The 27,686-nt window shown below is 45.9% G+C and overlaps 1 protein-coding gene and 1 long non-coding RNA gene across 4 annotated transcripts in view; one reads left to right on the top strand and one right to left on the bottom strand.

Moving 5' to 3' along the window:
* ARHGAP18 (Rho GTPase activating protein 18) overlaps window positions 1-27,686 on the top strand; it is an 843,873-nt gene that overhangs the window by 211,414 nt on the left and 604,773 nt on the right. The window lies entirely within an intron of this gene.
* On the bottom strand, window positions 8,273-9,828 carry LOC144763365 (uncharacterized). Its single transcript, XR_013596211.1, has 5 exons — window positions 9,708-9,828; window positions 9,478-9,599; window positions 9,300-9,389; window positions 9,072-9,175; window positions 8,273-8,385 (listed from the first exon to the last, which is right to left on the bottom strand). It is a non-coding gene; the product is annotated as an uncharacterized LOC144763365 (long non-coding RNA).

Below are 27,686 nucleotides of genomic sequence, written 5' to 3'. Positions count from 1 at the left end.
AAACGTATGGGAGGACCTTATGACTGCTAGCACCTGGAGAGATAACACTATGTCTTGGAAGGTGGTCAATCAGTCTTTCTTTAAAGAGAACCTGGTGTCTGATCAAACTTGGGAGGACTATTTTTCTGCCTTATATGAGGGGGAGGACTCAGAACCATCAATGTCATCCTTAGAACAGGGAGAAAAGCTGATGCTACACTGGGATTTATTAAGAGATAGAATTGTGTCTGCTCCTGAGAGAAAGGCCCCAGGCACAAATGGGGTCCCGGGGAACCTGTTCATGGTGGGTGTATGGGCTCCTCTTCTCACCTCCACATCAATGCTGCCATCAGTTGCTCCTTGCCCTAGATGTGGCATCATTCCATGACAGTGCATGTATTCAGGAAAGGGGATAGGAATGACCCTGCTTATGACAGACTATCTTGCTAATTGACATAGAGGTAAAAATCATAGGGCAGGGAATTTTGAAGAGACTAGCTCATAATATATTGATGACCATAATATATTGTCTGACCTGCAATATGGGTTTAGGTTTGGTAGGGGCACAGTTGAACATAATCTTAATTTACATCTTGTAAAAAATAAATACACTAAGGCCAAAAGGGGATCCTCACAACTTGCCTTCATGGACCTCAGCTCTGCCTTTGATAAGGAAAACAGAAATAAGCTCTGGACAGAGCTGGGGTCCATGGGGTGGAACATTCATTGGTTGTTTTTCTCAGGGACCTTCATCATGGTCTGACAGGCTCTGTAAGTTTTGGAAGCAATATGGCATGCACTAAGCACTGTTACTTAAAAAGAGGTGTCCAGCAGGGCTGTATTTTGGAACCCTTTCCTTTTATTATGTACATTAATTGCCTTGAGGGGGTGCTTTCTGATCAGGGTCCCAAGAGGTGGGGGCCGACCGCTCCCAACTCTTTTCTATGCAGACAATGCAGTCTTGATTGCTCATATGGTCAGAAGTTTTCAGTGGCTGTTAGACATTTTTATTGTCTGGACCTACTTACTAATTTTAAGAAATCCCACGTAATGGTCCTGGGTCCCAAAAGCACTCGAAGGTCTACCTTTTTGTTATAGGGACAGGTGTTAAGGAAGATGGATAATTGTATTTATTTAAGGATTTGAATAAACTCCGGTCTTAGTTGGCAACCTTTATTAAAAAAAAAAAAACAACAAAAAAAACACTGGGAGTATTACGAGGGCTATCTCCAGTGTAAATGACATTTCTTCCTGTTTGGCCTAGAAGCTTTAGAAATTCTGCTTGAGGTCTCTAAAACAAAGTGCACCCCCAAAAGCCACTATGGGCTGTGAGATCTGGAGCTATGTTAATTTAGCCCCAGTCTGGTGGCTGAGAATACATGTTAGTGGGTCCTCCTAGGTTGAGGGCAGAGCTCGCCTTCTGAGATTATACACACAAAGCTTGGTATGAGCCATATCGCTGACTTTATCAGTCTGTGACCCCTTTTGTTATGGTGTGTAGTCTGGCTAAAGGAGGGGCTGAGCCTTAACAGGCTAGTCATTTGGGATTGTCTGAAATTGGACAAGATGTCAAATATACCCTGGTTGCACTGAGGGAAAATATTTGAAGCCCCTGGGAGACCCAAACTATTTTTAACCCTGAGAGTTTCATGAAACAAGATGCTGTTTGGTTAAAGCAGGCCTTTGGTCTTAGGATGGCAGCTGAGAGGGAAGTCTCGACCTTGGCCAAAAAGACTCATTGTCAATTTGTTATGTTAAAAACAGTTTTTGGGATAGTCATTTGGGATTTTCTTTTCAAGAAGGAGATAGGTCTTCTTCTTTTTGAAATGACAAACCTTCGAAGGCGTTTATTGACCTATTTTAGGTTGAGCGTGTTCTATCAGCTGCTTTTCGTAGAAGGTAACTGGTATACGGATATGGATCTGGCACCATGCAGTTGTGACTAAGTCTCAATTTGGGATACTTTGTACATCGCACTTTATATGTCCTAAATGTATATCCCTTTGCCATACGTTTTTAAGAACACTTCTTTTAACTATGGATTTTAGACCGGTTTGACCGGCGTTTTTATATTTACAGCTCTTAGTGGTGCCTAAAATTTGTTTTAATGTGTCTCGGTACTTGACGTGGGTCTTCAGCTCAAGATATTAGGACAGGTCTACCCACTTTTTCTCCGCCAAAAATATTTTTAAAAATATGGCTTATTCTTGAGGATGTGGTGATATTGATGTTTTGAATGGAGATTTATTTTCTAGTTTATTTATCTTGGTTGCTTTCTTTTTTTTGTATGGCAGTTTCTCTGTAATAACATACAAAATGTTTTCATTTATTTATAATTGTGATGGAATCTTTTTCTTTTATGTAAACCTGTATGATTTTATTTTCAAATTCAAATAAAATAATTGAACTTTAATGTAACTTTATAACCAAGTGCATTCAAGCACAAATTGCGATTCTCCTATTACCATGACTAGAGAATCTGGATTTCATTAAAGACACGGAGGCTAACATTATGCACACAACTTTTAATGCAGGCCAAGCAGCCGCAAACATCACAAAGCAAGTTCCATATTAGAACGTTAGAAAAGAAATAAAGGGCATGAGCACTAGGCAATCAGCCTCTATTAAATGCGGTGTAAAGGAAGGAAAGGTTCAATAAAATAGCAGGAACAGTCCAATAAACTTGAAGGAACAGTCCAATAAACTTGAAAAAGAACTCCATAAGCACTTTAGTGTATCTTGAAGAAGAAAGATGAATAAATTGATCCGTGGAAATTATCTGAAAAAAAGAGAAAAAGATATACAACTTTCAAGAAAAAGGTGCAAAAGACCAAAATAGTAAACGTGAAAAGAAGTATAAACATTATAAATTTAAAGTAAGCATAACATAAAATACAATATATGGAATATATAAAAGTATACTGTATGTTAAAACACCACCCAAGGGAAAGTATGGGAGGGATAATGTTAGCCTCCGTGTCTTTAATGAAATCCAGATTCTCTAGTCATGGTAATAAGAGAATCGCAATTTCATTACAAGACCCGGAAGCTACCATTATGCATGTCGGTAGCCATGTAAAACAACATCAGACATGTGAGTAATAGGTTTGCAATAGTGATGAGCAAAAGTTCTAGAGTTAGATCAATCAGCAGCTTTAAGAATATCATCTAACTTACCACCTGACCAAAATGACTTACTAGCCATTGCACCTCTGATAGAATGTGGTTTGAAAATATTCAAATCGATACCTGTGAGGTTCATAACAATTTTGACCCATCTAGCAATAGAGGCAGAGGTAACACCTTTATGAGGTTTAATGAAGGAAATAAGTAATTAATCTACACCAGAAGGGCAAAGACCATTCGTTCTTAAGTCATATTCTTTCATACAATCCACAACACAAAGTTTCTTACATATATCAAAACGTGAATAGAAAATAGAATCAGATATAGTCTTGGTTCTTCTATGCAGTTCAAACTTGACTCAAAAAATATCATATGACCTTTAAGAAATATCAAGAGCTCTGACATCAGAGACCCTTCGACAAGAAATCAAACAAAGAAGAGTAGCTCATTTGATTGAAAGTTTCTTTCTGTTCAAAAGAGAATTATCAGGCCAACTACAAAAAAGGTCAAGGATTAATTTGACATCCCACGAAGATTGATATCTAGGTTTTGGAGGGCACCTAAGTCTAATACTCTTTAGGATTCTACAAATAATAGCAATTTTACCCACCGTTTTACCATTGACTAGGTCATGACCTGCTGAAATAGCTGACCTGTAACAATTGATAGACCTATAACTAAGACCTCTATCGAATTGTTCCACAAGGAAATTAACTATATCAATGATAGGAGCTTGTACGGGATCCAGATTCCTTTCCAGGCACCAACGTAGCCAAATTTTCCAAATGTTGTTATACCAGTAGTGTGTTCCAGGAGCCCAAGACTCTCCGAGGAGAGCTGAAGCTGCAGACAAAAGTACTGCAAGATCATTGGATCTCCTGACACTCTCCAGGCAAGAAGGTTCAAATTCCCTGTTTGAACAAGAGGGTAAATTTGACCGTCTACATCTGTAAGTAGGTCCTTGAGGTAAGGAATAAGGAATGGAAGATCGTAAGTCAGTTCCAGCGTAGTCGGAAACCAGGCTTGGGATGGCCAAAAGGGAGTCACCAGGACAATTGAAGAGCATTGATGTCTCACCTTCTGAAGGACTCTCTGGATCATGGCGAAAGGAGGAAAGGCATATGCGTTGATCCCATCCCATGATTGGAGAAATGCGTTCACCGCTAGAGCACCCGGGTCGGGCATCCAGCTGTAATAATTCTCTAATTGTAATGTCAGTCTGCTCGCGAATATCTGTCTTTCGAAGGGACCCCAAAGATTGTTGAGGGAGTTGAACACAGAGGCGTTGAGTTTCCAGTCGGTGTGATCCAAGAGGAATCTCGAGTTCCAATCTGCACAAACGTTTAATTTCCCTGGAAGGTATTCTGCTCTTAGAGAGATCTTGTGTTCTAGGCAGGACATCCAGAGTTTTTTGGCCAAGTTCGAGAGGTCTACTGATTTGGTTCCTCCTAGGCGATTTATGTAAGCCACTGTGGACATGTCATCCATTTTGAGAATAACAGATCTGCCCTGAAGAGAGTGTTTGAAACTCATCAGTGCATAAAGACCTACAGTGAGTGCTAAGAAATTTATGTGGTGTAAAGATTCTTCTTGAGACCAGACTCCCCAGTGTTCTGATCGAGGAGACAGGCACCCCAGCCATGAATGTTTGCATCTGATTCTAAGATAAAATCTGGTGCTGAACCAAATACCGCTCTGCCGTTCCAAGCATCCAGATTCTCTAACCACCAGGTCAGTTCCACTATGGCTTCTTGGTTCAAGGAAACACGGTCCCCGTACCACAGTCCTGCTGTCAGAACCTTCGCTTTTATCCTTTGAAGGGCTCGATAATTTAGGGGGCCCGGAAAGATGGCTTGTATAGAAGAAGAAAGAAGACCCATGAGCCTGGCTAATTCCCTTGGGGAACGATTCTGGTGTTTCAGGACATGTTTTATCTCTTTCTTGATTTTGGAAATCTTCTTTGGTTGAAGAAGAAGAAGGCAATTCGTGGTGTCTACAGTGAAACCCAGGAATTCCATGGACTTTGAGGGAGATAGTATTGATTTTTCCTTGTTTACAATAAATCCCAGATTCTCCAAAAGGTCTATTACAGTTTTGAGATCCTGAAGAATTTGAGAATAATCTTGTGACATGATAAGGATATCGTCTAAGTATATGATCATACGAATACCCTTCTTTCTTAGAGACGAGGCGACTGATCTCATTATCTTGGTGAAACACCAAGGGGCTAATGACAGGCCGAAAGGGAGAGCTTGGAATTGAAACAGCCGGTTCTTCCAAATGAATTGTAGGAAGAGTTGATGTTCCTTGGCCATAGGAATGGTAAAGTAAGCGTCTTTCAGATCTAACGTGACCAGAAAGTCCCCTTCTAGCAATATGTTTCTGAGAAGATGGATGCCTTCCATCTTGAAGTGTCTGTAAACAAGGTATTTGTTGAGTTCTCTCAGATTTATAACAGGTTTCCAACCCTTGTCTTTTTTCTCCACAAGGAAGAGTGTTCTTACAAATCTCAGCAAATGCATCGGGACTTCTAAGATTGCGCCTTTCTGGAGCATTGAGCATATCTCTTCCTCTATTATCTTCTCTTGAGCTAAGGTAAGCGGAATTTCTCTGGGAAGCGAATTTTGTAAACCCATTTATGGTATTTAGAACGCAAGGGTCTTGAGTAATAAGTTTCCAGCTTTGGGTAAAGAATTTTAGCCTGCCTCCCACTTTTGGGAAAGAAAGGGGAACGGAGTAAGGGATTGTAGTACTCACACCGAGAGTTGGTGTCATTATATGCTCCTCTTGTTCTGAAGCCTCTAGACCGGACACCTCTTCCTCTTGAAAAGAAGAATTGTGCTTGATTGGAGGGTTGGAAGCCTCTTCCACTGAAACCTCTGGACCTGGAGTAGGGCCTGCGATTGAAGCGGCCGGAAGATTGGCCCCTTCTTCCGGCCCTGCCAAAAAGGTTATTGGAGTTGAATACTCGTTTCATGTTTTGGTGAGCTTTATCCAGAGCTGTAAAAGTGGAAACGTATTTACCTAATGTTTTAATTAGGTCCTCACCAAAGAGTAAGCCCTTTGGATTGAGTGAGGGCTCTTTATCAGCTAGGTCACTCAATTTTGGGCTTATTTTAGTAAGTACAACCCTTCTTCTCTCTGAGTTAAGACCGGCATTGGCGTTCCCTAATAAAACTAAAGCTCTTTGACTCCACCCACGGATAATATCAGTGTTTAGTGGAGAGCCAGTAATATAGCTATCCTCTGCAGCATCTATTATTTTCGCCAAGGGTCCTAAAACATCAAAGAGACGGTCCTGACAAATTTTAAGGGACCTCTCCATTCTCTTTCTTGGATCTCTACCGAGTTTTATAAGATATTTTATAAGTTCAGGGTCAAGGTTTGGAGTATTGCAGACTTTCCCTTCGATTGAGGGTCTCGAACATTCTGCTTTTAGTAGATTCCGGGTGTCTCTCTCCAGAGGATTTCTCACCCACTTTGTAATAAATGTACTAACATGATCATGAGGAACCCATTCTGAGCTGCGAGGGTGTTTAATGTTAAGAGGAGAAAACATCTCTTCACCTAGAGGATCCAAGATGTTATCTTTGGAAGAGGAAGGAATATTACCATCAAAAGGTTGGGAGTCAAATTCCTGGTTGTCTTCGTCCAGGTCGAGAATGTATTCATCAGGGAATTCAGAATTATTATCATCCTGATCGATCATGAAAGAATTTGAGATCGTTGTCTTGAGCACTTGGATAGTTTGTGCCGCGAGGGACACCTTTAAATGTTGTGCCGCGAGGGACACCTTTAAATGTTGTGCCGCTAAGGACACCCAAAGCATCTGAGGAGTGAGACTCTCCCATGAAGCTTGAGGTACTATGACCTGTTGTAGTGCTCCTCGGGTATAGTCTGTTATTTCTCTTTCCGGATTTTTTACCCTTTATTTCAACCACTTCGTCATCATCTGTAGGGTTATCTTGAAATAGTGCAGCGTCATCCTCCCCGGAGGAAGGAGGCGTCTTTGACACCATAACCCTAGAAAGTGTTGAAAACATGCATAATCTAATTTCCCTGTGAATCATACTTCTAATTGTCTCGTCCTCCATGTTGGGTAGGGGGGGTATTGCCTTCATCTGAGTCCAAATAGGACATTGTCAGGAATAAGGAAAGGTAAGAAAGTAGGACAATATATATACATTTTTATATCATATAATATATTTCTCCTTTTTTCTCTTTTAAAAAAAATATTTTTTATGGCAATTAATAATAATCCCTCCTTTTTTCTGCAGGTAGGAAGAAGGTTAAGGAAAGATTAAGGTATCAATGGGGATAGTAAAACAGAAATCCACCCAAAATAGCTGGAATAAGGGCTAATAAATCGATAAAATAGTAATCTTGTAAAGGGGAAACGGTCGCGTATAAAAAACAGCTGATCGCATCGCATATTGCCCGAAACCTCGAGCGCGATCAGCTGTTACTAGGAGACGGCATTGTGAAGCCGGCAAACAGAGGAAAGACCCCTAGCAACCACACGATGCTGCGTGTGCATTGCCGAGGTTCTTTCCTCGAATTCCAGACATTGAGGGAATGTTTGTAGGCCTGGCTCCTCGGAGGCAAGACGATCGTTCGGCAAAGCGCAGGGGAAGAGGAACGAAACACTCCTCGTGCGCGCATGAAGGTGAGAACGAGCGCAAGCAGGTAAGCTGCGCGACTCTAAATCACAGTGCGACTGGAGTTTAAATCAAAATAAAGATCGAGGGATGTGGGAAGAGAGGGACGGAGCCGGCCTCCATAAATTGGAGGTTGGGAGACCGATCGAAGTGGGGTGGGGGGATACAAACCCAGCAGTAAAAAAGGTGATAATAACTAAATATTTTGTGAAGTAACAAGGGCCCCCTGGTACGGATAAAAATCCTGGGTCAGGGAAAACATACAATGTGAAGGTAAACACCCAGGCTATCAGTTAAACAAAAACCAGCTATGTATTCGACTGAAGTATTCCCAAAAGTTAGAAACTTAAACCATAACACAAACAAATATAATGATATCAAAAATAGTATTTTTTAATAAAAACAAAGATAAATTTATACAATGTAAACATATACTTATAATAGATTATCGATGCAAAAATGATGAGTTCTCTAATGGAAGAAAACATAAATTTAAAACATATTAAGATAGACACTGATACATATTCTTTCTAAAGTTTTTTGTGGCTGTTGAGTTTGAGTCAACGCGTTTCGACACGTCGTGGTGTCTTCCTCAGGACAGTTATACGTTCAGCCAATATGTCTATAAAGAACAGAGTATTATTAGTTCTTGTATATTTGTTTGAAAATTCAATGTCATGGTTTACAGTTTCATATTAGAACATTGAAATTGATGATCGATGGCAGTGAACCAAAAAAGTCATTATCCATTTCATTTTGTGATATCTGGTTCATTTTAGTTCAACATGGGAATATCTATTGTATTCATTGTTTAACTTTGAGTACTTTTTAATACATAGCATAGTACAGTGCACTTGATATAAATTCATACATTAAAGGTAACGTTGGGAGAAGAGGCTTAGACAGTTGCAATTTTCATGATATCAATTGTTTTTTCTAATATTTACAATTATTCTGTTGTTAATATTCATTGGAGAGCTGATTCACATTTTGATTTGATGACAGTAATTTTTTAATATTTCACCTTCTATCTCAGGTAGCAAATAAAACCAAGATTAAAGTTTAGGAAAGAAAAGATAAGTAAAGGAAACCAACAGAAAAAGGGTGACAACTAGGATTAATCGTTTATTTCTTGTAAGGGTTTTAGTATTAATTTAAACCATACCTAAAAACTGGTATCCTAGTTTCTATAAGCTCATGCATCTGGTACTGCATATCTATCTACAACAGTATCTCTTTATATCTGAAATACTCAGTAGTGAGTACCTCTTTTCTTTCACTTAGATGATAGGTATCATATAACTTTACCTGACTGCGATCTCTCTTCAAGATTTACCAGCCAAAACCTTCATTAAAAACCAGACTGATTGAGGCACCGTTATTTTCATTTCCTAAGATTCGGCATGTGTAACCTGCAAGAAAGATAATTCCATATTTCTTAAACGCCCTTCCATTTGGTATTTTATGTATAGGGCGTGCTAGAGAGCAACATGTGCTCATCCACATAGTCTTTTTTTTGGGGGGTATATAGTCTACCTTCATTTTAATGGTACACTGCTCCCATCTCAATCAGGCTGTATTTCTACCACACTGTGGTTGTCTTCATAAAAACGAGTTCCCTCCAAACTGTAAATAAAACCAATTGGTCGTCATAGTAGATAATAGAGGTTTTCTAGTGGTGCAAAGCTCAGCTAACAATCGTATCTTTTCTCACCTTATTAGTAAAAAAGAAGCATTGAAAGTGTAATTAAAAATCCCTCTCGCAGTCGCTATGTCATTTACAGCCCAAATCCGTCACGTTTTCAGGGAATTCGAGCTTTCAGCGTAGAGCGGTAACTATTTAAAGAGAGTGAGAAACCGCACGTTTGCATATTAGAACAGCTATTTTGTGGCCCTCTTTTAACAAAGTCTGCTTAGGTAAGTAAACACGGCCTATCTTCATACCTTAAGAGGCTCTTGTTCCTTACATGCGGACCGTTAGTGGTTCCCGCTGTTAGGGATAGCGCTGCATAGAAGACGGGTTTCCTCGTTCTTTCCCTTCTTTAAACGATTCAAGCTTCCAGCGCGGAGCGGCAATTCTCTAAAAGAGGTGAAGTGCCGCACATATTTAAATGTTTTAGGAAAAGTATTATTGCAACCCGCCTTTAATAAAATCTCCTCGGGTCAGAAAAAAATGGCATGTATTTATACCTTAAAGGAATCTTGTTTCCTTTACGCGGGCCGTCAGGGATTCCCGCTGTTGACAATAGCGTTGCATAAAAGGCGGGGTTGATAATAACTAAATAGACATAAGAGAAGGCATGAAATCAGCCACAATACAATCACTGCAAGAGGGGTATCACGATATTCTGATCAAAATAGATCATTACTAAAACAATGTTAAAATGTGATCAACCCCGAAATAGAATGCAGCGAGACATAAAGGTATTAAAATCATTGAGCACGAAAAAAGCAGTATTAAATGCTGTCAAGGGGAGCAAATGTGTACAATAAATAAGGGCATAGAATCAGTAAATAAGAAATAGTATGAACAGATATATTATTATATTTTTTTTTTTGGTTAAAAACTTTTATTGAGCAATCACATAAAATTACATAGATGGGCCCACAACCACACGGGCTGGCCGCTAAGTCGCATAGTACGACACATGAAATAAACAATCATTTCCTAGGTCAGGCCAAATCGTAGAACGAAATTGCTACAGACATAGAACAGGATACAACAATTTTCTATATAAAACATGAAAATAACCAACACAAACATAAGGCGAGTGCAATAATCAAGTCAGCCCAAATAGCAGAGGGGGAGGTCACGAAACAGGAGAACAAAAATACATCAATGAGAGTCGGGAAGGCCGTGAGGGGGGGGGAGCAGGGAGGACAGGAAAATCCTAGAACAGAGCGAAAAATTTCGGGAACGTCAGCCTAAGGAGACAGGGTAACATCGGAGGTGGCAACCAAGGGAGGGGTACAAATTTCTCCACGGTACGCATTCCATTGACCCCAAATTTTCGTCCACGCCCCCGGCCTGCCCCTAGCCATGTAGACTGTCTTCTCACGGAACATGGACCAGTCCATGTTGTCCTCCCACACTGAAACATCAGGAGGTCGGGATGCGCCCCAGAGTTGCGCAATGTCACGCTTCGCGACCATGTAACCCAGGGTCGCCCATCTAGTCTGGGCCACAGAGTAATCGGAGGGTTCCCACACATTCAGCAGACATCGACGGGCCTCAGGCCGCAGGTCAACACCAGTCACCTCAGTCATCAACGCAAGCACATCCACCCAATAAGCTGCCACCACAGGACACTCCCAAAGTATGTGCATAAAGGTAGCGCTCATCCCACAGCCACGCTTACACAAGCCATCCGGGGAAAAACCCATCACGACCAGACGCGGACCAGTCACATACACCCGGTGGAGGATCTTAAGTTGCACCAAACGAAGACGGGCGGGAATGGCGACCTCCTTCGGGGAGGAGAGCGCCGACTGCCAGTCCTCGTCATCTAGTTCCAATCCATCACCTACCCACATGTCTCGGAGTCGGACCAACAAATCAGCGCGATTATGAATCAGCTTCTTGTAGATGAGAGAGATGGTGCTGTCGGGCAAGTGTCCATCTAGTATACGATCTTCCAGGGGGGAAGACTTGGGCAGGGCCACATCAGGAGTCAGAACCGAGGCCAAGGCATGTCGGACTTTCAGATACCGGAAAAACTCTCTATCACTCAAGTCGTATTCCGCCTTAAGGGCCTGGAATGATTTCACGCGACCATTCACACAAACGTCACCCACTTTACAAATCCCAATCACATCCCAGCGGTCAAAGCCCTTAGAAAACCAGAGACATCCCAAACGTTCAGAAGCATAAAGCGGAGTCGCCAGCGTCAGCCGATTCTCCCATCCCAAACTCACATTCGCTGCGCGCCACACGTTGACCGCTGCCCTGGTCGGGCCCACAAGATGGCGCCCGGCCGATCTGGAGTATAGCGCTCTATTAAAGTCCCCTCCCGGCAACTGGAGCTTATCCATCTCAAACGCTGGATCGCGACCCGGCGAGTACATCGCATGGTTAATGGCCGATAGCTGGGCTGCCCAGTAGTACCTCTTGATGTCGGGGAGTGCCATGCCCCCGTCGTACCAAGGGATAGTAAGTTTCGCAAGGGCTATACGTGGACGCCCATCCCAAATCAATTGTCTTTGCAGACTCTCGATTTCTCTGAAGTAAGTAGCAGGAACATCGTCGAAAGAGTTCTGAAGGGCGTAGAGGAACCGCGGCAAAGACATCATTTTAAAGAGAGCAGCCCTACCCAGAGGAGACAGGGGCAGCTTACGCCAACGGGCCACATCCAGTCGCAATCTAAGAAGCGGGGGGAGGAGATTACGCTCAAACCGGAGGGAGGAATCCCGGGTAATAAAAATCCCTAAATACTTGAAGCCAGACTGGACCACCTGGATAGGGAATCTGGCCGGCAAAGAGGGCAAAACACCCAGAGAGAACATACACACAGGACTTAGCCCAATTAATAACAAGGCCCGAGTTAGCACAGAACGAAGTAAGAACATCAAATAAGACGTTCAAAGATTTACGCGGGGATGTCAGATAAAGAAGAATGTCGTCCGCGTAAAGAGAGACGCGGTCTTCAAAGTCCGGTGACCAACGGATCCCTTTGAGGGAGGGTTCCCATCGAAGCCACGCAGCTAACGGTTCCAAGGCCAGCGCGAAAAGCAATGGAGACAGGGGGCAACCCTGACGGGTCCCTCTACCAAGGCTAATGGGGACAGAAACTCTACCGTTCACCACCACTTGCGCTAAGGGTTCCACATACAACAACTTCACCCATCCAATAAATTCAGGTCCAAAACCAAATTTTTCGAGAGCTGCCCAAAGATAGGGCCACTCAACCGTGTCAAAAGCCATCGAGGCGTCTAACGAGGCCAAAATGGCCGGCTCCATCAGACGCCCCGCCCTCGCAACAGCGCCGTGAAGACGACGTAGGTTAAGAGCCGTGTTGCGATGCGGGATAAATCCGGACTGATCCGGATGAACCAAGTCGCTAATGACCGTCAGCAGGCGGGTTGCCAGGAGCTTAGGCAGGACCTTAGGCTCAACATTTAACAGGGAAATGGGCCTATAAGACGAACAGAGGTCCCGCGGTTTCCCGTCCTTGGGAATTACGACTATCGTGGCAAGACGCTGGTCATACGGGAGAATACCCCGTTCCCGGGACTCCAAAAACATGGCACGAAGATAGGGCGCTACCTTGTCAGGGCGTAACTTGTACAGCTCAATTGGCAACCCATTCGGGCCCAATGCCTTGCCCGAACGGAGCGAACGAATGGCAGTCGCTATTTCATCCGTAGTAAAAGGGGACTCCAACAAGACACGGTCCAGATCGGAAACACTGGGCAAAGCTATATCGCGCAACAAAAGGCGAGAGTCAGCCACATCTCGTCCAGACACAGGGGTATACACCACACGAAAATACTCAGCAAAACATTCAACTATTCCAACCGGGTCTGTCACTCCGACACCATTCGACGACTGAATCACAGGCACCACACGATTCGCTCTCTCTTTCTTATCCAACCATGCCAACAATTTACCCGCTTTGTCCCCCACATCATACAGACGACCCTGCTGTTCCCGGAACATCAGTCTAGCCGCATCTGTGACCAAGGATTTATAAGCAAATTGTTTCAGACCCAGGGCGTGGAGTTTATCAGAGGTGATCTCAGACTCTAAGTCGGCCTCCCTCTCAGCAATCTCTATCTCAAGGTCCACCACCTCCCGATTCCTATCCTTCTTGGATTCAGCAATTAGGGAAAGGGCCTGCCCACGAATCACTGTTTTAAAGGCCTCCCACAGGGATACCGCCGAGGAAACCGACCCCTCGTTGTCCAAAAAGTAAGCATCTAAAGACTTAGTCAAAAGGTTTCGGGTCTCAGGGGAGGCAATATACCAGGGGTTAATTGGAGCCACTCGGCCCACCGCCTCCACCCCTAACTTAAAACAAAGCCAGAGCGGAGAATGATAGGAAATGCCCCGGGGGAGGTGTCTGATCTCACGCACCGCCGGCGTCTGCGCCGCGGGCATCAGGAAATAATCCAGTCTAGACAGACTCCCGTGGGCCCCCGAATGGAAAGTGTATTGAAGCTGGGTAGGATGCAGGAGCCTCCAGCAATCCACCAAACCAAACGTATCCAAAAACCCACCTAACCACTGTTGGGCTAAAGGAGTATCCCTAGGGGGGTAGCGATCTTGCAGACCGGAGATCACAGAATTAAAATCGCCTGCAAGAAAAAGAGTACTATCAGGAAGGTCCAACAACACACGGCCCAAATCGGCAAAGGTAGAAGTCTGTAGGACGGGGGGCACATAAACAGTAAACAAGGAGAGGGTACGACCTTCATAGCGACCCACGAGGACAGCATAACGCCCCCGATCATCAAGGATAACATCATCAATAGCTAGGGGGAGGGAAGCCCGAACAAGGATACCCACCCCCCTGGAACCCGTGGTAAACCCCGAATGTGCAGCAAGGCGATACCCCCACCTATTCATCGCACGACAAGTATTGCCCACCAAATGAGTTTCCTGCAAGAAAACAATATCGGGAGATAAACGGCGTAGACATTTTAACACCACACTCCGCTTAATGCGATCTCCCAGACCATTAACACTCCACGAAACAAGCCTCAACCCGCTACCCCCCATCCCACACAGCAACCCCGAAACCCCCCCGCAATGAGCATGACATAAAAAGGAGCAGAAGCCAGATAGATTCGCCTTGAAAACATAACACAAAAACATCGAACATCCCCACCACCCACCCCCCAACAATCAAATAAACACCCCCCACCCTGCACCCCTGCAAAATGCTAAATAGCCACCCCAACATGCAGTGTGCCTGTCGCCCAAGAACCCCCATTCTACAAAAAGAACCCCGGAGGAGGAAAGGCTCCGGCCCACCCGCCACCCCGAGTAAGACAGATAATGAGGAGAATACACAAACAGCAGAGGCACTGAGGCATCAAATCCCTGAAGAGTTTACTCTATTCGAGGGCCCTGGCGTAGGCGGATTGTTCAGCTCTCCACACCACCCTCAGCACCACCCGGGTGGGCGGCGGACTCAGTCTCAGGAGATCGATCAGGCAGAGAGTCCATCCAGTCATTTACAGAATCAGGCCGATCAAAGAAGAAGGTTCGGTCGTTGTACTCAACGCGCAGCCTGGTCGGAAAAAGCATGGCGTAGCGAAGCCCCATGTCTCGGAGACGTTTCTTGACATCACGGAAGCCCATACGCTGTCTCTGGACCTGTTGAGAAAAGTCCGGATAGAAGTTCACCGTGGCGTTCTCAAAGGCCACGGGCCCTTCACACGCGATGCTTGCAGGATAGCGTCCCGATCCCTATAATGGAAGAGTTTCGCAACAATAGGCCTCGGCGGGGCACCTGGTTTACCCTTGCCCCCCGGAACACGATGGGCACGTTCCACAGCGAAAAACTTCGTCAGACCAGACGGAGAGAGGTGGTTCTGGATCAAATCCTCAACAAGGAGATCAACAGAGTGAGGTTCTGGATTCTCCGGAACTCCGACCACGCGTACATTACAGCGACGTGCCCTGTTCTCAAAGTCCTCCAAGCGCCGGGTCATGAAGTCGTTCACCCTGCGAAGGTTGCCGACCTCCGTCTGTATCTCCGAAACGTCCTCCGTGAGACTGGATGACTTAAGATCCAGTGACTTCACCTTCTCATTGGTTTTCGACAGGTCAGCACGAATCAAGTTGACCTCGATGGCCACGGTGTCGATTTTGTGGGCCAAAGCTTCATACTGTTGGCCTATCGACTCCTTCATAGCAGAAATGGCGCCCATGATGTCCTGCAAAGAAGGCTCCGTTGACGCGTCCACAGTGAGATCAGCATTACTGGCTCCGGGCAAGGCGGCTCCGGGGGACCCCTTGGAATGGGTGTAGCGGTCCATCACGTTAGACTGGACCGGGCCCCCACGCAGGGGCGTCTTGGTCTTCCGAGTCTCTCGGTCCCCTCTGCCCGCCATATCAGAACTGCGTCACCAGGTAGTGAACCAGGCTGGATGGGGTGGCCACAGGAAAGTAGGGCCTCGGGACCAAAGAACCGCAGCTAGGGCACCACTAGTAGAAGGGCCAACAGATAGGAGAATAAGCTAGCCAAAGGCCCGACAGCCGTTCCGTGCCCCGACTGCAGCCCAGGCCAGGCTCCTCTGCCAGATGTCTCAGTCTGAGGCAGAAACGAAACCGAAACTTAAGAGGGGGACCCACAGGTCGAATCCCCCTGCCGTTGTTGTTCAACTTCAAGACGGCCACTGAGCCTCACCCAGTCCCGGGTGTACCTCGAGAGTGGAGCCCGAAAGTTCGAACAGACGTAACTCCGGAACCCCGGGTCCAAATCGAATTCCAAAAAGTCCAGGGCAATCAGCCCAGTGTCCTCTATACAAATCCTCGTAAAAAGTCAGGATAAGTTCAGGATATCATGCCGGGAGTGGCGGGGGTCCGGGGAGCGCTGTGCTCACGCGGCCATCTCGGATGCCCGCCAAGCTCCTCCTCCCAACAGATATATTATTAAAGCCATTAATAACAATCAGTGAGAGGAATAAAAGATTAACTTATCTGCTTGGAGCCGCATTTAAAAGAGGCTGATTGCCTAGTGATCATGCCCTTTATTTATTTTCTAACGTTCTAATATGGAACTTGCTTTGTGATGTATGCGGCTGCTTGGTCTGCATTAAATGTTGTATGCATAATGGTAGCCTCCGGTCTTGTAATGAAGTTAGTGGTCATGTGGAAAGAAACTTCCTCCACTGGGCTTTTCCCATCCTCACAAGTATGTTATTTATGCATAACACATAGAATTTTCAAATTAGGAGTGTCCGGCGTTGGTATCTCAAGCAGGTCTTTAAATGGGGATAAATGTCCAGGTTTGCCACCCTCGCTAAATTTCTCCTCTGAACAAATTCTCACACAAAGATTTTTTTGAAAAATTAGCCTGCAAAACATCTTTGCTTTTTGGGGATTTTGAACAGAAAATACATTTCTGTGAAATTATTTGCTTACTGTTGTTTTAAACTTTGTCAATTTACGACGTTAAACAAGAATTTTAAAAAATGATATCAAATCTTGCAATAAGTAGGGTATCAGGGAAAAATAAAGATGATGTTTTTGCAGCTAAACGTTTCATTAAAAAAATCACAATGTTGGCAAATCCTTCATTTGAAAACTTCACATACATTTAATTAAAAGCTAGGTAGGGATATATTGAACTTAAGAACAGTGAAGAATGGTAAAATATTTTAACTGGATTGATCGAGTTAAAGTGCTAATGCACGTTTTGTTTGATTTGAATAATGGCACAAAACAGAATGTCGGGAAGCATAAATGGACATCTATACAATAGAACATTGCATTGGTAAATGCCTTTAATGTGTAACTAGTAAAACTTGGCGCCAGCTTGTTTCAAGGTTAAGATTCACAGTTCATTTGAAATTATCCCACAGTGGGGTTTGGCCTACTTCTCGAACATGTTCTATTCAAAATTTATTTCTTAAAAATATTGCTATTTTTTCAAACGATAACTCTGCTAATCTTGGGTGCCTCCTATTTTACCATTTGTATTTTGAAAACAAAGTGCTCCCAGGGTGGCAGCGTACCATGAAGGTATCAGACCTTGAGACCTTCACTCTTTATGGGCTGTGTATACCACCACAATCAAAAATTTGCTAGCATTCGCGACAAGAATTTTCAATTCTATTAAGGGCACGGAGGCGAGGATTATGCTTCTCAATCTTTACTGCATAAAACACAGCAGCCAATGAAAATGTATATTTTCAGTAAACATTAACCACAAAACTTCATTACCCATGAACACCCATGAGTATAGGCACGCCCCCAAGAACCCCTTGCGTGCTCCCATCATCCTCTTTCTTTGAGGCGAAACAAGTCCAACAAAACTTGAACGGTCACAATCCTCCAACGTGGAAGAACATCATCAGGCGGAACATCCTGAACTCCGGAGTCGATCAGTCCGACTTCTTGTCAGATCCTGAAATAAAGGAAATAACACCACCGTAATCCTTGCATAAAAGGGTGGGTAAGCTTAATACATACAGTACATTAAGCCGGGTGGGATAATCCTCGCCTCCGTGTCCTTAATAGAATTGAAAATTCTTGTCGCGAATGCTAGCAAATTTTTGATTCTATTACAGGACCGGAGGCTTCAGATTATGCTAGTTTAACGCTGATTAAATACCACTGAAGTAATATCTCCCACCGGCTTATAATAAAACGTCTTAAACGTTGAATCAGAGGACCAATCTGCACAACGCATGATATCTTGGATACTTGATCCTAAACCATATGACTTAGACGCCATCGCGCCTCTAACTGAATGAGCACCAAAAATGTTTGTATCTACACCTGCTTCCTTCATAATGAACCGAAGCCATCTAGCAATAGTGGCAGCCGCCACCGGTTTAAAGGGCTTTTGAATAGCAATCAATAATTGGGAACAGCCCTGCGGCCGCAAGGCCTTTGTACATTCCTCGTAGGTCCTTAAACATTGGACTACACACAGTTTTTCATTTTCAGGAAAAGCATTATAAGATATATGTCGAGACAATGTTTTAGTACGACCCGTAATATGAAAAGAAACCCCTTCCGGGGTAAACACTCTACCTGTTACGTCGAGCGCCCTGACATCCGAAGACCTTCTGCAAGATGATAAACAAAGCAACATGGCCAATTTAGCCCACAATTGCTTCCTGGACAGGAGAGAATTAACCGGCCATCTATTGAGCAAAGAAATCACAACTGAGACATCCCACAAACCCGTATACTTGGGTTTGGGAGGGTTGGCCACCCTGATGCCTTTCAACAACTTACAAACAACCGGATGCATGCCCACAGGTTTACCGTCCACCTGGGCATGTCCCGCCGAGATGGCTGAGCGAAAGTTGTTGACTGAACGATATGCTAGGCCTCCTGACGCTTTCTCAGATAGAAAGTTCAAAACTTGGGGTAACTCTGCCCCCACGGGATCCAGACGTCGTCCCACGCACCAATCCACCCAGTTCTTCCAGGCAGCGGAATATCGCTTCCTGGTGGAAGGTGCCCAAGCCTGTTTGATAAAGTCAGCAGTCTTGTCCGAAATTCCTGGCATTTGCCATTGTTCCCTGAAAGCCTCCATGCCATCAGGGTTAACCTGCCCTCCAACAGCAACGGGTGCTGTTCCTGACGAGGGCCCTGCAACAACCACTTCAAATCCGGTAGTAGCCGGGGGCGGTCGCAGCTCCACTGCAACAATTTGGGAAACCACGCCTGTGATGTCCACCACGGCGTCACCATGACAATTTCCGCCTCTTGCCGTATCACTTGAGTCATTACTCTGGGGATCAACAGAAAGGGGGGAAAGGCATACTGGGTCCCCATCGACCAATCTTGGAGAAAGGCATCCGTTGCCATCGGATCCGGTCTCCAACTGAAGAACCGGGGAAGTTGATACGTCAACCTGGAGGCGAACAGGTCCGTCCGAAAAGGACCCCAAATCGCCTGCAACCAGAGAAAGACCTGGGGAAGCAGCTTCCAGTCGCTGTAATCCCTCAAGTGCTTGGAATGCCAGTCCGCCACTTGGTTGGCCTGACCCGGGATGTACTCCGCTATGACTGATATCTGGTTCTGCAGACAGTAGTGCCAGAACTCCTTGGCTATTTGGACAAGAAGAGACGACCTCGTGCCGCCCAACTTGTTGATATACCTCACTGCGGACACATTGTCCAGACGCAGGAGGATGCAACATGACGTCTGCTTCGGGGATAACGTGCGGACCGCGAACGATCCTGCCAGTAGCTCCAAACAATTTATGTGGAGTTCCAGATCCTGTGACGACCACCTGCCGCCTGTGGAAACATCTCCACAGCGCGCGCCCCAGCCCCATCTGCTGGCGTCCGACTCTATTACCACGTCCGGGCGCGACCCGAAGATCGCCCTGCCGTTCCAGGCATCCACGTGGCCTAGCCACCATTGGAGTTCGTGCCGAACCTCGTCCGTAAGCGGGACCGAGTCCGTATATGAGAGACCCTTCTGAAGATGCCTGATTTTCAGGCGTTGGAGGGCCCTGTAATGTAAAGGACCCGGGAATATCGCCTGGATTGACGACGCCAGGACCCCTACAATCCTGGCCAGAGTTCTGAGCGTGACCAGTTGACTGTCCAATAATCTTGTGATCTCTTTCTTCAGCTCCCTCAACTTCGCCCGTGGGAGACACAGTTGCGCCGTGAGGGAGTTGATCGTGAATCCCAGAAAATCTATCACCTGAGAAGGGATCATCACGGACTTCTTCAGATTGACCACAAATCCTAGGCGCTGCAACAGTGAAGTAGTCATGGTCAGCTGTTGCCCTAAGACCGACCGGTCCTGCGCCATGATCAGGACGTCGTCCAGATAAATGATCAGACGCACTCCTCTTTCCCTGAGGTAGGCTACCACTGGCTTCATGACCTTGGTGAAACACCAGGGAGCCGAGGAGAGACCGAAAGGAAGAGCCAAGTACTCGTACCAACGGCCGTTCCAAAGAAACTGCAGGAACCTGCGATGTGGCGGAAAAATTGGAATAGAAAGATAAGCATCTTTCAAGTCCAATCGAACCATCCAATCTCCTTCTTGTAATAAGTCTGCTAACATGTGAATACCTTCCATTTTGAAATGGTTGTATACCAGATACTGATTGAAATCTTTGAGGTTGAGCACTAGTCTGTTGCCCCCTCCTTTCTTTTGAACTATAAAGACATTGCTGGAGAAGCCGCGAGGGCTTCGCTGACACTGAGCGATCGCGCCCTTCCTCAGCAAGTCTGCCACCTCTGTGTCTATGAAACTGTGATCTAGCTGGGAAAAACGGAGAGGTGGCGGGGGTAACGCTTGCGCAGGAGGAGAATAGAATTCCAGCCGGAACCCCTGAATAGTCTGTAAAACCCAAGCATCCTGAGTCAACGCCTGCCAGTGCAGAAGACAATGCTGCGTGCGACACCCCCAATGGAAAAAGAGATAAGGCCGTGACACTCACCGGAACTTTGATGGGCCTTGAAACTCGCCCTGTTGTTTCCCGACTGGAAACGTCCTCTGTTGAAGCCTTTTCGAGACGGATAGAAGGTGCCGCCGCGGGTCGAGTCCCACTCGCCCCGGCCTCGTCCAAAATCACCTCGCTGGGAGCCTCTCTGAAAGCCTCGGCCTGACGAGCGACCCCCGCCTCGCCCGGCCTTGTTGAAAACACCCTGCGTGAGTGCTCGCTTGATACCGCTCTGGGCCTTGTCCAACGCGGTGAAGGTACCAACTTATTTGGTGACATCCTTAACAAAGCGGTCACCGAAGAGACAACCACCAGCCAGGGGACCCGGCTCCGCCTCCGCCAGCTCTGTCAAATTGCCGTCCATTCGTAACAGCAAGGACTTGCGCCTCTCAGAAGAGACTGCGCAGTTTGCGTTGCCCAGAAAGCAAATCGCGCGCTGAGTCCATTCAGCCAAGATATCTGGATCCACAGGTGTCGCCCCTTCCTTGGCCGCCAAGGCCATCTCTAAGATCTTGGCCAGAGGGCCAATCACATCAAGCATCTTGTCTTGACAGCCCCGCCAGGCCCTGTCAAGTCCCCTTTTGGGGTCTTTAGAAAACTTTTTCAAAAAGGTCAGCATACTGGCGTCGATTTCCGGAGTGTCGGCGACATTGTCCGGTATATCTGGACGCGGGCACTCCGACCGCAGCCGGTTGCGCACTTCCCTCGTGAAACTCTTCCGGAGGTGGTCGTGAATGTACTCCGAAACTTCCGCTGGCGGGACCCAGTCTGAAGACCGAGGGTGAATGATGTCGGAAGGATCGAAATGAAAGGCCTTGGGTGTCTTGTCCTCAGCCGCCCTGGGAGCCGGCTTGGCCTTCTTAGGGGGCGGAGGCTGCTCCTCCGATGAATCAGTGCCAGTACTGGTATCAGTATTGGATGTGGTGGTATCAGTGTCCACTACGAATTGGCGCTTTGGCGCTTACTCTTCGCCTTACCACCCGAACGTGGCTGAGGTGGGGCATCCCGATCCTGCAAGGAAGCCATGGATTGAGCGTGCGGCCACAGGTGGCGGTCGTCCGAAACAGCCGTAGAGGTAGAGGGGACAGGCCGCCTTTGCTTCTTGTGCTTGCCATAGCCGTGGCGCTTAGCGAAGCCCTCTAATTGTTTTTTAATGGGGCGTAGGGCCACTGCGAGTGCTTGTTGCACAGTCTGGGGGACTTTCGTCTCCATGGCTTTATTCACTGAAGCTTGGACCGAGGCATCCAATGCTTCCACAATGTTATCTTCTAGGACAGCGTCCTGCTGTCCTTCTGATGTTTCCTCCCCTTCTGCCTGTTCCTCATCAGGGTACTTAGCCCAATTTTCCATGGTGCTACACAGACCAACACACAAGGGATTAAACCCTGGCAGAAATGGGGGTGGTGGGGGGGGTCAGCCCACTGCACACAAGCAATCAATAAACTGAAAAACAATACCCAAACCCCCTCAGCAAAGCTGTATTCACAGGGCCAGAGACCCAGGTCCACACAATACCCAGAGCGTGTGCACACTCAGGACCTCGTAATTTTACTACCAGCACTGGCGGTGACACGAGGGGCAAGCCGGTGTGTGAAAACGCGCAAAACGCGCGTTCCTGTCAGCCTTGGTAACGTGCTGAGGCGCGCCGCCCAAAACGATACCAAAATCTACTGAAAACCAGCCCAAATGGACAGCGTTTTTGGGCGCGCGCGTCGGCCGTGAGCCACCCGGCCTCTACGCAGGGCGTACCAGGGAGCCTCTGCGCGCCCTCAGGCTGCGGGTAACGGGCCCATGTGAAAGACGCGGCGGCCCCTCGCCGGTCAAAGACCGTTGTAATCGCGCTGAAATGCGCGCGCTCCCCAGCGGAAGCTGCCCCAGCGTCAAGACGGCCCAGTAACGAGTGCACAGCGAGGTGAGAGTACCCCTCGCGCGCCGTACACGAGTACACAGAAATATCACAGAAATAATCACATAACCAGAAATGAACACCAATGTCCTCAATCCGGGAGCGGACTGAGCCGCAGCACTCAAATAAACATTAGAAACACAATAAATGCAATAATCTCCCAAAGCACCCCCAAACCGACAAGCAGAGTGAGGGGACAGGGAAGGTGCACTTAACTCTGGCTTGTGAGCAGCAAAGAAAGAGGATGATGGGAGCACGCAAGGGGTTCTTATGGACTGTGGGGGCGTGCCTATACTCATGGGTGTTCATGGGTAATGAAGTTTTGTGGTTAATGTTTACTGAAAATATACATTTTCATTGGCTGCTGTGTTTTATGCAGTAAAGATTGAGAAGCATAATCTGAAGCCTCCGGTCCTGTAATAGAATCCTATGTAAAAGAGACTACATTCAGTGGTAATGAACTCCAAACGTTCATAGCTGCCAAGGTTTCAGAATGGTTATGTGTGACACTTTCATAATTTCAGTGTAATTATGAGTGACATTCAGCGAATATGAGTGACACTTTCTCGCGAGCATAATCAAGCAATGAAGACGAGGAAAACATAAATAACAGAAACTACACCCATTTGAGCAACAAGAAACTCTAAGAAGATCTTAAAAAGGCTTGCAAAACACCTAATCGTACTGCAGACAGCGACTCACTGCAATGCAGAGCTCTCAGCTGTACTAACTTTACTTATGCGGCTGAACTCAATTTTGTGCAGACAGTGTGATTGCTGCAAAGTAGAGCCCGCAGTCATAGCTGCCAAATTTTCCGCCGCCTCATAAGCGACATTTAAATGTTTTCAGTGTCATCATGAGTGACATTCCAATGCCATATGTCAAACTATGAGTGAGACTTCATTGCAAGAAGAACAACTGCATAATCTCACCCGCATTGAGATAAATTACAGACATGACTCTTTTTTTGTGCAATATAATGGTCTAGAAATGCCCATAACAGAGATAAACATCTTTCATGTGCTCATTTAAGGGCAATACCGTAAATCCTTCTTCCAATAAGATATACCTGAATTTTTGAAAGAGTGGTTCTGAAGCAAAAACAGAATGGTGTTGAGAGTCCGCTTGAGTTTGTGTCCCCTGCCCTTTGAAAATGTTAAAACAATGTATGGAGTATGGTGACAAAACGAGAGGGGTGCAATGTACAACAGGCAAGAGAAAAACAGTGCTGTTCTATTACAGGCCAACACAATCACTAAATATGTGAAATCTGCCCATTAGTTCTGTTCTAGCATTGTAAGGTGATGGTTCAAACTTAGGTAACAGGATAAAGGAGCAGTTCTTTACAGAGGGCAAGTTCAGGTAATGGAAATAAATGCCACCTTCAGAGATAAGCAAACTTGCTAACCGGAACCAGCTGGATGCACTGAAGCTGGTCTACATCTCCCCACTCTTTCTGTCCAATTTCCCTCATTCCATTCTCTGACTTGCGCTCTCTTCCATCGCCTCTTCCTTTCTCAAACTTCTCTCACTGTTTGCTTTTCCTCCTCTTCTTTTCTCTTCTCTGCATTCTCCTTCCATGCGCTTCCACCCATTCTTCTCCTTTCTCACACTGTTCTCTCTGCCCGCTTTTTCACCTTAACTTGTATTCTCTCTCTGTATTCTCTGTTCATCTGTCTCCCTTCCATCCACTTTTCCTGTTTCTTCTATATGGCTCTTTTCCACTCGATTTCCTCTTTTTAAGGGTTCACCTTCTTACTTTCTTTTGTCCCACACTTTCTCTCTCTCACTCCTCCATCCCCACTCTCCTTTCTCAGACTCATTTTCTTTCTCTCGTGCTTTCTTTCCTAGATCTGTCCTCTCCTCTCTCCCTCGATTCCTCCTACATCTTTTCTTTCTCACTCCTTTAGTATACTTCTGCAGCAGTGCTGGCATTGCTCACTGTAATCTGTGATGGGCCAGTACATTGGTTCATGCACCTCAGCAACAAACTGCAGAGGCATTAATAAACAAAAACATCACTGCAAGAACCACTAACCTTTGACTCAAAAAGATCTTAATTTCAATTAAAAAATGTAATCTAACCTAAACTGACAGGACTTTCTGGTCTCTCTATAGCACTCAAGAGAAAATGAAATGCCTTTCTGTACTTGAAGTTGAAGGCATTGAGTAAATGTAGTCATTTCTATAATACACAAAAATGCATTGCATTTGTTAGTATTTCAGTGTTAATTGGTCCAGTTTTCAAGTGCATTGCTACTTACATTACATTAGCTGCAACTCCCACAATAAAAACGTCTTCATTTTTCATAGTAATTTGTTTTTTGTAATGTTTCCTCGCCAGTGCTTTGGTAGCCATAGTTCATTCAGAGCCCCTGTTCTCTTCTAACATCCTCGTCATTGTTGGATTAAAATTAAACATCACTGACGTCACGGAGCGAGGCCTAAAACTTACAGAGCTTCTAAACTAGATGTTCTGTGAACATCGAACTCCAGGTTTTTATTAATTGCTGGACTGTGACCAGCACATAAGGAGACAGGCCTTTCTGTGTCCCTGAAGTATTAAGGAAACTGAGCGCTGAATGCTGTAAAAACAGCTGATGGCAACAGGGAAGGTGCCCCCCCCTCAGGGGATTAATGTACTTATGCAAGGAGTAACTACGGAGGCCTCATGACAGTGCGCAGCCATGGTCTTATCTGAGCTTAATCAATGTCAGTTAGGTCAGCTGAGCCCAACCAGCGGCGGCACCAGCGCGCAGTTCTACTTGACTTGCAGGCTCAGGCAGCTTGCTAAAACTAAATTATTATAAATGTTGTAAATCAGAAAGCAACATGAATTGTCAGACCTGAGTTGCGATGGGACGAGGGTAATCTCTTCTTTCAGCACGGCATTGTGGAGGCCCTCAGATTTCTAGAGATTGTGATGTGGTCGCTGGGCTTACCTGAATAAGAATGGCGCCAAAGGGGATCGTGCTGTTACAGCTGCTGCTTATGTAGGACTAATGTTAATTGCTTTATTGGGGGTGCGGCTTGTGTTGATTAATAAAAGGGTCCTGGTTTGGCCAGGACAATGAACAGTCGTACCCGTGTGTGTGTGATGCTTACTCACGACATAACATTCTGGCGACGAAGGTCCGGAGTTTGAGGCTGTTCTCCGCCCCTCGCTCTGGCGTGGCGGTGAAGCTGTGGTGCTTTGCTGGGGCGGTTCCTGTCTTGGTGGCTCTTCTTTGTGTACCATTGTCGGCGTGTCCGTCCTTTGTTGGCCTTCTTGTGTATAGGCCTCCCGGACCTAGATCCAAATTTGGCTGCGACCTGTTTAGAATCATGGAGCCATATGTTGGAAATCACCACTTCACTATTCTAGGTGACTTAAACTTTCACTTAGACGACCCTACCTCTAAAGACACCTCCTCCCTGGTCGACCCCCTTGAAGCCTGTGGCTTTTCCCAACTGGTAAAAGGCCCTACTCACCGGGCAGGCCACACACTTGATGGAGTCTTCTCTAACGACCCCAGGGTTAAAACAGGCACCCCTGAACCGTTGGTCTGGTCTGACCACCTGGCAGTTCCTATAGTATTGACCCTTCCTTGCTTAGATACATCTATCAAGGGTCAGACTCAAGGAGAGGGCAAAAGGAACTATAAAAACGTCACCAATGACTCTTTGGCCCCTCTTATCAGGTCGGTCCTCATGCCGTCAGACCCAGAGAAGGCAGCACAAAATCTTGCTAACTCCATCGCTGGGGCTATAGACACCCTAGCTCCAGTCACACGCCGATATTCAGCGAGGCGTAGGCCCTCTGCCCCCTGGTTTACTGAACCTCTTAGGCTGATGAGACAGGGGTGCAGGAGACAGGAGAGAAAATTGAGGAAATCTTGGGACACTGTGGACAGAGAGCTTCACAAACAACTGTTAGGGGAATATAAGTCCATGGTCCTTAAGACAAAGCAACAATACTTCTCCGACCTTACTACCTCCCTTACCTCATCAAAGGAGCTATTTAAAATAGTGGACTCCCTCTGCTCATTGCAAGTTCAAGACCCAGTTACTGGATCACAGGAGTTCTGCGACAAAATTTCAACCTTTTTCCACACTAAAATCGATGAAATTGCTTCCCAGTTGGAATCGCAGAAACAATCTCTAGGGAATCACACTATTCAGGCTCTTACCAATTCAGAAGCTTGGCATAAGGATTCCACCACGACTTTGTCTAATTTTCCGTTGATCACTCTTGACATCCTCAACTCTCTGCTAAATAGGATTAAATCCTCCTCTCCTCTGGACCCCTGTCCCCTTAGAATAATGAAGGAGTGTAGGGACACCCTACTTCCCCCATTACTGGAGGTAATGAATAGTGCCCTGCTGTATGGGGTTTATCCATCAGCCTGGAAGAAAGCGATTGTCAAGCCACTATTGAAGAAACCCTCTCTAGACCCCACCATCTTAAAAAATTACCGACCTATATCTTTACTTCCGGCCCCCGCCAAAATGGTTGAGATCCACCTGAATTCACACCTGTCTGCTTTCCTCGACTCCTCTGGGTTCTTAGATCAGACCCAGCACGGGTTTAGGAAGCTGCATAGCACGGAGTCTGCACTTACCATGGTGACTAATCACATCAGAATGAAAGTGGATCAGGGACTAACAACGCTGCTGGTTTTACTCGATCTGACCGCAGCATTTGACACCCTATCTCCCTCAATTCTAACATCTCGTTTGAGGGATATAGGAGTGGAGGGGCCCGCTTTGAGCCTTCTGTCCTCCTTCTTAGATCGTAGAGAACAGAGGGTCAAATTTGGAGAATACCTCTCCCCTGCTACATCATTGCAATGTGGGGTACCACTGGGGTCGGCTTTAAGCCCTACCCTATTCAACATTTATGTGGCCCCACTAGCAAGACTAGTAAAAGCACATGGTATGGAA

Source organism: Lissotriton helveticus, chromosome 6 (assembly GCF_964261635.1).
Source record: "Lissotriton helveticus chromosome 6, aLisHel1.1, whole genome shotgun sequence".
NCBI classification, from domain to species: domain Eukaryota; kingdom Metazoa; phylum Chordata; class Amphibia; order Caudata; family Salamandridae; genus Lissotriton; species Lissotriton helveticus.
The sequence above is the reverse complement of the archived record's forward strand: the minus strand, read 5'-3'. Positions and strand labels throughout refer to the sequence as shown.